Below are 14,781 nucleotides of genomic sequence, written 5' to 3'. Positions count from 1 at the left end.
CAGACTGGCGCCTTACAGTTCACACTGTTAGCTGCTTTACCGCCCAGGAGGAGGAGGGAAGACTTTCTATCTGCCCCAGCAACAGCCCAGCCAATGAGAGACTGTTGTCACAACTCAGCCAATGAGAAGCCATGACATGTGGGTGGGACTCCCAGTTTCCTTCCACGGTCATGCTGCTTAGAACAATCCACCTAGTCCCCTTGCTTTCTTCTAAAAAAGAGCCCCCCTATGTTGTCCTCAAATACCTTGTGGTTTTGCCTTAGCTTGCCTGTCCCAAACTGCAAGGCTCTGCTGTTGCAGAATAAACCCATTTTTCCTGGTAAAATGACTGACAGTTTTATTTTTAAGGTTAACATCACTCCGAGATCAGAAGCGGGATCCATCGAACCCGCTGCTTTCCTGCTGACCCTGCAGTTTAAGGGTAAGTCTCCTGGATTTTGAGCTCCGCTGTCTGCGTTTTTGAGCTCTCCAGGCTTAATTCAGATCTCCTTCGAGGCCCTGTTCTTGGAGTCCTCGTTCGGCCTCAGTCTGAGTCCTCAGAACCGACTCCCTGTGTTGTGCTGGCCTTCAGCCTGACTCCTGTTTGGAACCAGACCCGTTCCTGCTAGAGCTGTGTGGCCTTCCATTCATATCCTTGCAGATACTGTACTGTTGCTGTTGAAACCCTGACTTTTGGAGCTGTGTGGGCTGTCAGTCCGATTCAGTTTGAAAGGTGACTTCAAGATTTTGGCAAATGGTTCCTACACCTCTGTTGAGATGGTCATGTGGTGTCTGACCTTTATTTCATTAATATGGTATATTACACATTGATTTTTTTTCATATGTTAAACCAACCTTGCACTCTTGAGATAAATCTCACTTGGTCGTGCTGTATAATCATTTTTATGAGTTTATATGCTTTCAGTTGCTAGTGTTTTGTTGAGGATTCTTATGCATATGTTGATAAGAGATGTTGGTATGTAATTATCTGGTGATGTCTCTGTCTAGTTTGGGTATTGGGGTAATGCCTCATAATACTCTCATCTTCTCTCTCTCTTTTTTTTCTTTTGGTGGAAATGTTTGTGACGGATTGTTGTTAATTCTTTAAGCATATAGTAGAATACATCAATTGGGCTTGGAATTTTCTTTGTGGGAAATTTTTGGATAACATGATCAATCTACTTACCATAGGTCTGTTCAGATTCTTTTATTTCTTCTTAAGTAGTTCATTTTTTTTAAGAGTGTGTCTATTTCTTTTAGATTATCTAATTTTTTGCACCACTTTTTTACAATAGTTCTCCTGGAAATGAATTACCTTAGTTTTCATTCTTCTGAAAATGTCATTTCATGCTTATTTCTAAAGGACATTTATTGCTGGATATAGAATTCTAGGTTGAAAGTTTTCTTTCAGTACTTTGTAAATATTGTCCCAACTCTTTCTGACCTCCTTGATCTTTTCCAAAGAATTCATACTCATTCAAACCATTGTTCCCTTTATATGTTGTTTTTCTGTGGCTACTTTGAAGGTCTGTTTCTTTATATTTTCAGCAGTTTGATTGTGATATGTCTGGGCATGGATTTCTCTGAGATTATCTTGTTTAGGGTTTGTGAGTTTCTTGAAACTATCAATTTAGATCTCTTGCCCAGCATGGGAAGTTTTCAGCCAATATTTGTTCAGATTTTTTTCCTACCTAGCACTCTTCTCTTCTTCTGGGCCTCTGATGACATGTATGTTAAACCTTTTGATCTTTTCCTGCAGGTCCGTGGGACTCTGTTTACTTTTGTACTTCTTTTTTTCTTTGTGTTTTCTATTGGATAATATCTATTTAATCTATCTTCACATTCACTCACTATTTCTTCTACCTCCATTTTGCTATTGAATCCATCTGGTACATCTTTTTGTTTTGAGATGATTTTCTATTTCACTAGTTTCAGCAGGGTTCAGCCTTACTTTTGGAGCATGGTTTTAACAGCTACTTGATAATTCCAATACCTATTTTATCTCAAGGTCAGTGTCTATTGATTCTTTTCCTTTACAATTGGAGAATTTCCTGATTTTTCATATGCTAAGTAATTTTGGATCATATTCTGAACTTTTTGGATATTAACAGTTATCTGAGTCTTTTTTATATCTTATGGAGATTGTTTTTCTTTTTTAAGCAGATGATTGACCTAGTTGCAAGTTCTGACTTGTCTTCCATGGCAAGTTCAGTTTTCAAAGCCTGTGGATCTGTCCCTTGTGTGTGCGATCCATTGCCCAGTCTTGGCTGTGGGCGATGATCTATTCCAAAGTGCAAATCTCAGAGCCATGGGTATGCTGCTTGGGATTAGAGCCACAGTGAACAGCTCCAGCCCAAATGTTGATACACCACTTTGTGGTATAACTCCCTTGAGCTCCCTTCTCTCTGCAATCTCTGGCAGCTTCTGATTTTCTCTGCAATCTCTCTGACAGCCCTCTTTGCTGCATATTTTCTGTGACTGTCCAGAGCAGAAAAGAACCCATGGGGATTCATCCTCTTGTTCTTGGAACTACCGTTCCTCTTCTTAGAATCATTCTTTCCTCTAAGCGTTTAGGTGCCTGCTCACCTCTGCGCTGCGCCATGGGACTGGGACCGCCAGCGGCTGAGGTGGGAGAGGTCAGGAGAGGGCAAAAGCAGCCAAGGGGATTTCTCTGAACATTGGGGTCTCCTTTTTTTGCTCCTTAGACTACAAAGAGAGGGTTTCTGTTCAGGTCGTTCTGTCCCTACCTAGAGACCTCCTGGTTCTGGTCCTTTGAATCTTGGCTGGGTGATAACAGAGGGAACAGAACAATGGGAAATGCCCACTGGTGTGGAGGTTCTAAGTTCTAGTTTCCTTCTCCAACCTCCCTGCTACCAGTTACTTTTCAGAGTCCCAGATATCCATGTTTTCTGTCCACTTTTATATTTGCACTCACAGAGAGATGCTGGGTGTTCTTACTCCTTGCCCGGAACCAGATCCCCCATATTAGTCTTGATGTCACTGTTTGCAAACCACACAATGTTATTTACCAAGCGTGGTTTTCTGAGACCCCAGGATATGTTCATAACATGTATAATGGAATTCCCAAATAATGCTTATGATTAAATAAGCCTTCATTTTCTTTCATTTAAAGGAGGGGCTGGCATACCGTGTCTGTGAAGGGCCAAATAGTAAATCTTTCAGTCTTGTGGCCACACGGTCTCTATCACAACTTCTTAGCTCTGTTGTTATGACGTAAAAGCCATCATAAACAATGCACAAACTAATGACGATGGCTGTGTTCTGATAAAACTTTGACTCTGAAATTTGAATTTCTTACACTTCTCACTTGTCATGAAATACTATTACTTTTAAGCCATCTTGTAGTTGGCAGCCCAGATTCAGCCCATGGGCCAAAGTTTGCCAATCCTAATTTTTCTCATGGAAGGCTGTATGGCCCCAAGCAGCAGCACATCTTGATCATAAGGGTTGTTTTCTATGTCTTATGGACAAAACAAAGGTAGGAAAGGAACAGGGGTTCCAGAAATCCTACAGTGTTCATACATCAAACCCGTAAACCAAAGGAGCATTTCAACCTGCTTTTGTATTTCTTAGGATGTGTAGAGAGCATACATGTTTTTATCTTGATTTATCCCCAGATAATACTGTAAAATAAATACTTTAATTCTCCTCTTATGGTTGAAAGACTACAGCACAGAGAGGACTACCATGTCCCAAATCATGGCTATACCAGGCTTTGTGGCCAGGGCCAGGGCTGTTGCTCCTCACCGTCTAGGGCACTGCAGGTGTCCTGTCTCCATTTTCACTGTCTCTGTACAAAAGAGGCCTTGATCCCTAAGACCCTTGTGTTCGGGTCTGGGCTTGCTCATGAATTACTGCATGCACTGGGCCAGGTCTCTTCATTTCTCTGCGCTCTACTTTCTTCTGCCTATAAAATAGGGGGTAGGACAAGCCGTGTCCATTACTCTGTGGTTTTGTGAGTTTTGGCAGCGAACATCCTAACCACAGAGCGACCCTGGGAAGAGGTGGTGATGCATCTCGTCACTGGAGGGCTGGGGACAGTTGTCCAGGGACCAGCCTTGGTGGCCGTGGACACAGCTCTGTAGTAACTAATGTTGGCCACATTATTTAGTGCCCTTTTTTTTGAACGTTAATCAATGCAAGTCAGCAATAAATGCTTAAGAAACCCTGGGCCTTGATGACGTACTGATAGACCTTGTTTGAAATCTGTTCTGCAAATAGTAAAGCATATCTGAAAGGCTTTATGGGATAGTATGAAAGTGTTCATTCTTTCTTTGTTCTTTCTACAATTTAAAAAAATCACTTCTGTTAGATGCCTTAACTATGTAGTTGATTTAGTGTTCTTTCAAATGTGAAAAAGGAAAATGAAAACAGTCACAAAAGATCTAAAAGAGGAGAAATGAAGTCATGCTTGAGGGCCTGAACTAGAGACTTTAGGACGCAGTCCTGTACCATGTTCCCATGTCACCACAATGAGACTTGGTCTCTACCTTCAGGGAACTTAAGAGTTTGATAGGCTTAATGGTTCTCAACTAGCATGGCCCTCCCTGCGTTTTAGAAATGAGCGGGGCAGTTGTAATTGTCACAAATACTGAGAGGTGTAGTTGGAATTTAATGTGTGGCATTGCATCACAATGAACAGTCATCCTGCCCGAAATTCTTGCGGAGCCCCTGTTGAACAACGCTGGGTGAGGAAAATAAATTATAGTAAGAGGACTGGCCTCTGAGCCCCTCTGTGCTCCCAGAGCTCTACAGGGACGTATTCTTCGATCTGCAGCTCCACATTTTAAAAAAATCCCTAAAACTGAGTTGGATATTTTATGAACCCTTTTGGTGGCAAAACATGACCTGAGTTCCTGTGAGATTTTTTTTTAAGCTGAGAGCTGTATTTTTTTTTCAGTCTTACTGAGGTATAATTTACATACACTAAAATTCACCTGCTTTAAGTGTAAAAGAGTGATTTTTTTTTAGTAAGTTTATTGAGTTGTATAACTTATTACAGTTCAGTTTTATATATAAAATTTTTGTTTGGTACATGAGGAAGGGAAAGACAGTTTGATGGATTAATACCCCCTTCCGTTCACGTTCAGTCTCACGGGTAGTTGGAGAGCGCGTGCTGAGGAGCTTCCACAGGTGCCGTGGGGCCTCAGGTGGTGTGATCCTGTGCACCGAAACGCAAGATCCTGCAACCTAATTCAAGAAGAACAGGTAACGGCCCTCTATTGGTTTTAAAAGGCTGAGATACGGGTTCATACTTACGTTGTCTAGACTATGCTGAAGGAATTGAACGAGATGCCTGGCGTCTCTGTTGGGAATATGTCTGCTCCCCGGATGTTACATCAGGGTAATTCCAAACAGAATGGGCACCAGACCTGCTCAGACACCAACAGTGAAGCTTCCCCCATAGAAAGTATTATTTGTGATGCAAATTGCAGTCAACGCCCGAGGAACACCAGTGCCTTAAGGAACAGCCTTTCCCAGCCTGCTTGGCCACAGGGAAGCATGATGACGCTTTGGGGAAATTATACTTGCTGTTTCTCTCGGACTGAGGGCTGAGAATTCCTGGACAGCGGGGTGGGGGGACACTGCGCTCCGTAAAACCGGACAGGGTGAAGTCCGCCCAGCCTGCAGGTCTCTCCGGGCCTCTCCGTGGGCCCCGCCGTGTGGCACAGGCCAGTGCGGGTCCCGTCGTCTAGCGCTGGGGCCCTTCTTGCTCTGCCCCAGCGCGGCAGCCACCCTGCTGGCTTCACCATGCCCAGCTGGCTTTCCCCCCGGCTGCCCGGAACGCGCTTCCCCAGGTAGATGCTGCTTCCTTCCTGATCCCCAGGTCTCTGCTCTAGTGCCGTCTTCTTAGAGGTCAGCCTGGCCCCATCCTCTAGAATAATGGCATCTACCCCCCACCCCACCTGCCCCGCCTGATCCCCTCCGTGGTCCCTGAGCGCTGGTCCCCTGCCCCCGCCACACAGTAGGACGTCATCTCCCAGAGGCAGGGGCTACTTATCTCTAGTGCCTGGAGTGGGACTCGCCGTGTGGAGGCCACTTGATGGCTGTTTGTTGCGTGAACGGAGCTTCTAGCGCAAGGGGGATGGTGGAGAGGGGGCCTCTGGAGCCCGCTGTGCCCCCCACAGCCCCCAGGCCCTCCAGAGAGCCCCCGCACCGTCCGCTGCCTCTCTGTGTGGAACTTGAGCCCCCTCGCTAGCGCTTTCCACGGGAATTCCTTCGTGGTGTGGCTAGCTCCTGTGGCACGGGTCTGTTAGAACCCTCCCGCCTGTCGGCCCCGCTGTCTTCCCTCCAGGCTTGGCGCTGAGCCTCAGCCGCTTGGCTCACGTGGACTCCAGCCACCTGCTAATGGAGGACGTGGTCCCGCCGTCCTCCCCGAGGAGGTGGGCAGTGAGCCGGGCAGTGCTGGCGCTCCTCACGTGAACTAGGCTCACGTGGACTCCAGCCACCTGCTAGCGGAGGATGCGGTCCTGCCATCCTCCCCGAGGAGGTGGGCAGTGAGCCGGGCAGTGCTGGCGCTCCTCACGTGAACTAGGCTCACGTGGACTCCAGCCACCTGCTAGCGGAGGACGCGGTCCCGCCGTCCTCCCCGAGGAGGTGGGCAGTGAGCCGGGCAGTGCTGGCGCTCCTCACGTGAACTTGCGGCTGGAGTAGCGTTTCCACTCTGAATTCCTTGCGTGCCTCCCCCGAGTCCCGTGCTGTCGATGAGAGCAGGGCTGGGCTGCCTCACTCGCCCCAGAACCCTCAGCGCAGGGCCTGGCCTGGTGCCCGTCCTGGTGTTTACTGACGAGGCATCGCTGAGCTTAACTATGGCTCATGTGTCCTTTATTGATGTCGAAAATGACACTTTCGGATTACAGTTATTCACGCTCTCCCCCCAGGGCCCGTAGGGAGCAGCGGTCTCTCATGGTGACAGGGCCTTTGTGGCTCACAGGCCCTGCCGTGATGTTGGACTAGAGGCAGGTACGCCCTGTTCTATGTGGGGTGCTCACAGATGTTCAGCCCTCAGAGGCTCCTGAGCAGCTTACTGCTGTCACTTGGTTTAGGGGCACCCCTGTGACTGTGAACCACTCTCAGGCCCTCCGAGGGAGCCCCGTTCCCCTGCCTCCTCCGCGGAGGGCGTAAGCCCAGTGTTTGGTTACTGAGGAATGAGGACCTGCCATCTGGGATTAGCATGCGGAATCGTCGCAGACATGCAGCCACTGACCAAAACCGTGCTTGTAAAATATGAGGAGAACCAAATGCCTGCATATCCGTTTGGCTGCCACCAAGCCAGGCTTTGGCTGCAACTCCACCAGCACTGCCCGTCACGGTCACTGCTGGTCTCCGTGTCGCTGACCCGTGGTCAGTCTTCAGCCCTCTCTGTGCTGGGGTCACCTGAGCATTCGCCGCAGGTAACACCTGCCCCCTCCTGGAGGACCTGGGACGCGGTCAGCACTCCCTACTCAGTGACCTCACCCGGCCCCTGGTTGTGAATACGTCCACAAGCTAACAGCCCACGTCCCTCTGGCTCAGGCCTGGCTCTGCCCCTGGCCCGCGGACCCGCCTGCCCTTGGGTAGGTGCACCCTGCCCCCCTCGCCCTGCATGCCCTCCTCCGAGGCACCTGTCACCAAGTCCAGCCTGTCTCCTTTCTTGCCGGTTGGCGGTGTCATCTGCGTCCTGCACTGCAGCGGCAGCTCCACCGGGGAGGCCTGCTCACGGCTGCAGCCGCAGCGCCAGGGCACAGGACACGGCAGAGCTGCCACAGGTTCCTCCCCTCCCACCCAGTCCCCCTCCGCCCAGCCGTGCTCCGGCCCCTCACTGAGGATGCTCATTGTGGGGATTTCCTAATAGATCCATGCAGCACAGCGGTGTCTTTGTTTCCGTACAGCCCTCTCTGATGGACGTCAGACATTGTCCTATGTGGTATTAGGCATATTTTTTGTGACTGATTTGGGGAGGCTGCCGGAGTTGTACAAAGAGCTGACTTTAGAGCCAGATACCTCTGGGTTTTAATTCTTGCTGTGCCACCAAGTAGCCACCAAACCTTAGTCAAAACACAGCAACTGTGGCCCTGAGTTCTCTTATTCCTAAAGGGAAAGTTTGTTTCATGGCACTGTCGGGAGAAAGTAAATGCTGCATACATGGAGTGCATCTGGCATAATTCAACAGTGATGAACTGTTAGGGTGACTGTCCTTAGCTGTACACGTGATCTTTAGGAGGGCCTGCAATTCTAACATTTTTAAATGAGAAGTTTGCATTTTACCTTTCAAATGTTGGCAGTTGGTCAGAAACATAACTGTCAAATACAGCAGTTTCTGTGGTAAAAATCATATTTGATTTGCATTGTTTCAACTTAGTCTTTTTTAGTAATTTATTTAGCTACAAAGTTCAAGACTGCTTTTCAGTAACATTCACTTAACTAGAGTGCTTAGGCATGGAATGTCCTGGAGGAACTGAATCTGTTAATGAGAAAGGAACTCATTTTGTGGGGGAGGCCCTTCCTAAGATGCCTTTATATGTTCATTGAGCATAATTCCCAAGTGCACAGCGAGTGCTTGGTAAATAGCGGTTACTTGTCTTTGACCTTGGGACACCTTAATTTCTGTCTTGACTGCCCTTAGGTAAAAGCTAGAGAAAGTGTAGGTGATGTTACTAAACACAAGCTCAACACAGGCTTAAAGATATCTCAGAGGAGCCTTTGGCTTTGAATCCTAAATGTCACCAGTGATCAGGTTCGTGAGAAGTATTGATTGTACCTGCTCAGAGAAGGATTGCAGGAGGCTTGGGTTCAAAGGGAGCCAAGCGAAGTTGAGACAATGCACGCCAACACACAGACTCACAGACACACTGCTAAATGAGAACACAAGAGCCAAATAGTGAGCTCAGGTCCAGCCCGATACATACCCCAGGGCAGCATGTGGTGAGTGCCGAGGAAACAGGTTCCCAGGGCAGCATGTGGTGGGTGCCGAGGGAACAGGTTCCCAGGGCAGCATGTGGTGAGTGCCGAGGGAACAGGTTCCCAGGGCAGCATGTGGTGAGTGCCGAGGGAACAGGTTAAACCTGGTTCTGTGATTTCAAAGGCGAAGTGCTGAGTCAGGCTGACGATGGTCGGAGGTGGCTGCCTGGACAGAGTGGGACTGGACTGGGCACGGAAGGCTGAGTCGGACAGTGTCCCTGGGGCAGGGGAGAGGGTCAGTCTGGCAGGGACAGGTCACAGCTCCCTGCAGACACAGCTCATTGTCCCCAAGTCACAGCCTTGTTTTCCACTCCTGATTTTGGGTGTTCTGTGGACTTTGGTCAAGATGGGGTTTGTCCGCTGGCATGGCGGGAGGGGGCATGGAGGACCAAGTCTGTCGTTAGAACCATTTATTTCCCGTGTGTCGGACTTTCTTTGGAGGTGGGTCTGTGAGGGCCGCCTTTGGCAGAGGGTTTCTCTGTGGTGATGTGATGGATGGAGAAGCAATGGAGATGCAGGCCTTAGACGGGAAGAAACATGGCACCATTCTCAGACACTTGCCCCCATCCCCTGAAAACCAGATGCACGGATCACACCGGGAGGCGGGCACGGAGCAGTGGGGTGGCCGGAGGGAGCTGTTAGGGATGGGTTTGCTTGCTTAGCTCTCCGACTGCTTCCTGGAAAGTCATGGCTGTCCACAGTTGGCAGTAGAGCCGGGGGTGTGTGGCCAAGAACCTACAGTCAACACAGGCCTTGATGTGAGTTGTGGGGGCTCTGGGCAGAGAGGCTGAGGGGGAGGGGAAGAGGGAGCTGGGAAAGGAACGGCTGTGACCCTCCCAGGGCGGCAGCCATGCTTCTCCAGGGGAGCCGAAGCTGCAGGCGTGTGCTTGGGTTAAACATGAGCCCTTACAAGGAAAAAGCCTTATCTTTTAGGACCGCCCCAATTTAAGTGTCTGTGTGAGCCCATGAGCTTTATTGGAAAGGCTTACTTACGAAAAAGCATGACCCCCATGGCCGTGATTGGGAACCCCACCCTGACTGGGGGCCCCAGACCACAGCCGGCCTGGCCTGCTTGGCCAGCACTCTCCAAATAACAGGTTCTGAGGAATGTGCGGCCCTACGGGAGTGGGACTCGTAAAATTCCCTGGAAGTGTTAGACATCAGGGATCACCCTGGACATCACCCTGGTTTTACAAATGAGAAAACTGCCGCTCAACCCGCAGACTGACTTGAGGTCACCAAGCTCTGTCTGTGTGTCTATGTCTCCCTCTTCCTGTGATGTCTGTTTGCAGTTAAGTCCTGAATGTATGTGTCTGCCCCTGACCTGTCGGCCACCTCACCTTGATGTTTCAAAGCACCCAACCTGGACACATCCAGAACGGAACCCAGACCTCCCCAAGCCCGGCCACCCCCAGCCTCCCCTGGTCCCATCCACGTAGATTTGGACACTACGAATCTGGGGGTTTGGGGGATCCTTTCTCACCCCTGATCCCACCCTCAGAATCATCCACCAGTCCCGTCCTCTCTGCCTCTGGGGTCACTGTGAACCTCTCTGCATCTGTCCATCTCTATGATCCCTTTCTGATCTAAATGCCCATCATCTCCTGCCCCTCCAGTGCGTTCTCCGCAGTGGCCAGATGGCCTTTTAAAAACAAACCTGAGCATGTTGCTCATCCCTCTAGACGCCTTTTCATAGCTGACTTGCATGTGACCCGAGCCTGGGCTTCCCATCTGGGCCTCAAGCCCCTGCTTGGCCCCTGCTCCCTCCACATCCCTGCCTGCCCTTTCCTCTGCCTGCGATGCTTCAGCCACGTCCACGTCATTTCAGTTTCTTTAAAATGACCAGCTCTGATTGCCACAGGGCTTCCAAACATGCTCCTTCCATCGGGAATGTCCTGGGCATCCATTAGTTTCTAGCTGAAATGTCACCTCCTTCAGGCCTGCACTAATCCCTCCACCTAAAAAGGCCCCCATGTTGTTCTCCACCACTGGACCCGTGTATTTTCTCGATAGCATATCTGTGACTGTTGGTCGGTTTGGTCCCCTCCGTCCGGCTGCTGTCAGGGAAGGGCCTGTGTGTGCTGCTCACTCGTGAGCCCTTCGTCTCCACACCTGTCCTCTTACTCTTCCTTCCTTCATTCCACTCCTGCCACACTTGTCTCCATGTCAGACATGCCAGGTTTGCTTCTGCCCCGGGGCCTTTGCACATCCTGGGCCATTTGGTTAGAAGGGCGTTTACCCTGTTGTCTGCATGGTTGACTCCTGTTTTCTTTAGAGCTTTACCCAGTCACCTTGGTGAAGAGGACCCGGGCCCTGTGTGTGACATCACCCCTGCCTCTCTGCTTCATTTTCTCCCCGTACTGCAGTAGGCACCGCTTGCTTACCCTTCTTACTGTCTGAATAGGCCTGGGCACGGGGGCCCTTTATGAATGAGTGAGTGAATGGACGACTGCATGGACAATATGTGCCTGGAGAGTGGCACAGTGGACACTCTGTGCAGTTTTTCATTGTGGTGAAATATACATAAAATGTACCGTTTTAGCCCGTTGAGTATGCAGTTTGGTGACATTGTGTGCACATTGTCGCGAGGCTCTAGCCGCCACCCGCTCTGCATGCCGAGAGGAAGGTATCTGAGAACAAGCGAGTGACTTGGTGAATGGGAGGCGGGCTGACAGTAAAAGCATCCTAACCAAATGGCCCAGGACGTGCAAAGGCCCCGGGGCAGAAGCAAACCTGGCATGTCTGAGGACCAGGCGGGTGCTCTTCGCCCTCAGGGGAGGAAGGGTGGTGCAAGCGGGTCTCACTGCACTTGGGACCTGCAGCAAAGACGCTCAGGAGGCGGCCCCTGCTCCCCAGGCAGCCCCACCCCACATCCCCGCTGCCCCACCTTGCACACTGCGCGCACAGGCCCCACACGCACACCCTTTCCTGTGCCTGAGGCTGTGGCCTTGTGATGGTGCGGGCTCACGGATGGTGTGAAAGGTGCTCATTCTCCTCAGAGACCCTTTCTTCCTGGGTGCTCATCACCCAGGACCCTCTGCCACCCTGGGGGATCTCAGGCCCCATAGGAGACTATTCCCCTGATGGCAGTGCTTATTTTTGATTCTAAGGTCAAGCGGATTATATGGGACACAGAATGTTAAGTGTGGGTCAGAATCATTGACCATGAAATTCTCCCGGATGGAGGGAAGGGAGGCTTGTCTCAAGCCCTTAATACTCTCTCTGATGAGCCTGTTGAGGTCTCTGGAAATCCGCATTTTGGTGCATGTCACTCTCCAGATCCTCTGTGCTGAGACCCACCACAGGCCCCTCCGTTCTGTCACATGTCCTGCTCGGGGACACGGCAGCAGTGTCCTCTCTCCATGACCCCACTGAAGCCCTAAGACGGGAGCATAGGGTGGCACGTCCAGGACCTGGGTCTCCGCTGCCGAATCCCCAGTGCCGTGTCCACCCCAGGATGTGCCTGGCGCCGAGCTGGGCTGGGGTGTCCTGAGAGGACAGGCATGCAGGCCCCAGGGGAGCTCCTGGTGCAGCGCCACGGCCAGGCCACCCTCCCTGCCTGATCCACAGGGTCATGACCACCAGCAAGTTCTGTGCAAGGGGAGCTGTGGGCCCAAGGAGGGGGGACATGCTGCATGTGTTGGGGGGGGTGCAGGTGAAGAAGGTCAGGGGCAGTTCACAGAGGCACCCGCCAAGGCTACAGATCTGTGGGTGTGGCCGAGGGGGCGGCTCGATGCAGAAAGGGGTGCAGGGCAGGGTTGCAGCTCCGGCCCGCTTCCTCTTTGGTCTTGCCAGTGAGGGACCAGAACTGGATTTCCCCGGGATGGTGTTCCTTTCTGCTGTCCACTCTAACCGTTTGCTGTTTGACTTGCATCCTGCCTCATTAGAGATAGGAGTGCCTGTCAGGGTTCCCGAATGCCCACGTGGGCCCAGTGGGCAGTGTTACAGGCCCAGGGCCAGATGTCACTTTGTGGGTATAGATGGCACTCGGTGTCTCCTAAGCTACAGGATTGCCCAGCCCAGCGGAAATAGAGCAGGTCCCTGAATGTTATTTCATGAGTATTAATAAAGACACACACCCATCGGCCTAATCTGCTTTGGCAGATTTTTTCTATTTATGACCATTTTAAACAAACCCAGTCCATTCTCTTGCTTTACCTTAAAGGGTGTTACACACAGTCCTTCACGTGCTAGGACCATGGGCGGTTGTTGGTTGCCATGTGGGTAATACTTATTCTCTGCAGCAGAGGCACATCTTTACCTCCTGCTCAGCAGGAGCCTTTAGGGGAACCTTTGAATGTCTTGCTGGAAAGGGGGAAAATACCCCTTCATTGGCAAGGTTTTTTCTGTTCTTGAAATTAAGCTTACAAATGGCTTAACAGATGTAAAAATATCAATTTTTAACATCCATTTACACAAAATGAATTGATGCACTTGTATCACATGATGTTATGAATCATGGTTCTAGCAGAGCCTCCACTTAGCTAAGTGTGAAAATCAGGAATTTCAGCCTAGGAATTTTTACCAATTCACACTGGCTTTCCCCCAGTTACTTAGTTTCTGCTCTTATTAAGAGCAGTCTACCTTAGGATTTCTTGAAGGTCTAAGCCTCGACTCCCTTCTTCCTCCACTAACACCCTTTCTTTTCGTAATCTGAAAAGGTGTGCACCGGGGGAGGCCTGCCTCCCCGGGAAGCTGTGTGACCCCGACTCCGATCACAGCCCCGGGGAGGAGCACACGTGCGGGAGCAACTTCGCCATTGTTTACTTCATCAGTTTTTACATGCTCTGCGCCTTTCTGGTAAATGATCAGAGTAGCTGCCCTCCGAATTCGCAGATATTTGTGTGGCCTCCGGGATTCAGACCAGCGATGGTGCCCGTCAAATCGCTGGGGGTGTTTGCTGACGAGCCCTCTGGGCTCCATTCGGCAGGTGGAGGGTTTTGCCATTGGCCTGTTACTAGCACCTTTGTTCTGAGCAGGGGCCTCATGCTCACTAACAGGCCTGGGGCCTCGTCCCCCCTACTTCTCGGGGCTGCTGGTTCCTTCTTAAAAATTCCCAAGCCAGCACACTTAGCAGTGACGTCAGGGTGTGAGTATTCGGTGGCAGTGAAATTGTGAAACTGCAGTGTGAGCCACAAGACCAGATAACACGTAACATGTCCCCTGCCCTCCCCTGGACCAAACCAAAGCCACTTTGGGAAGCTAGAAGCCTGCCTTTTTCTGAAATGTTCTCCAGAAGGAAAGTCTTCACAGTCTCTCTTGGGGAAGTGGGTTCAAATGCTGCGTGACCCTTATGATCAGGAAGCACGTACGGGGGTCTCACCAAGCCCGGCCAGGACAGCTGACACTTCCTCCTTCTGACTTGCCTTCACAGATCATCAGCCTGTTCGTGGCGGTCATCACGGACAATTTTGATTATCTGACCCGGGACTGGTCAATTCTGGGGCCTCACCATTCAGAAGAATATGACCCTGAGGCAAAGTAGGTTGAAAGGGATTCCATGTGGCTTGTGCGGGCTGTGGCTGGAACGCTGGCCGTGACCATGGGAGGCGGGAGGGCCTGGACGCTGCCCGGCCCTCAGGCTGTACTTCGTGTCCAGGGGAAGGATCAAGCACCTGGACGTGGTCACGCTGCTCCGCCGCATCCAGCCTCCCCTGGGGTTTGGGAAAGTATGTCCGCACAGAGTAGCCTGTAAAGTGAGCCTCCATTTGCGTGTCCGACGGCCTCTCTTGCAGGGACTCTGCTTCCCTCAGCAAGCCTTCCAGCCACACTGGGGCGGGAGAGGCGGATACGTGGGCCTGTCCTGGGGAGCCTCAGGTTTTGACAAGACACCCTGTTGGC

General features: G+C 50.8%; 1 protein-coding gene across 11 annotated transcripts in view; it reads right to left on the bottom strand.

The window, feature by feature from the left end:
• Positions 1-385: 385 nt before the first annotated feature.
• Positions 386-14,781, bottom strand: part of KCTD6 (potassium channel tetramerization domain containing 6) — a 201,523-nt gene continuing 187,127 nt past the window's right edge. For 9 of the 11 annotated variants that reach the window (XR_012128906.1, XR_012128903.1, XR_012128905.1 and 6 more), the window contains one exon: positions 6,799-14,773. The gene's annotated coding sequence lies outside the window, so the exon portion shown is untranslated. Of the gene's footprint in view, positions 5,191-6,798; positions 14,774-14,781 lie in introns of those variants that run through there. The other 2 variants (XR_012128904.1, XR_012128907.1) reach the window with 2 other exon arrangements.

Source organism: Manis javanica, chromosome 3 (genome assembly GCF_040802235.1).
Source record: "Manis javanica isolate MJ-LG chromosome 3, MJ_LKY, whole genome shotgun sequence".
Lineage (NCBI taxonomy): Eukaryota > Metazoa > Chordata > Mammalia > Pholidota > Manidae > Manis > Manis javanica.
Note: the sequence above shows the minus strand (reverse complement) of the source record. Positions and strands in the feature narration are given on the sequence as shown.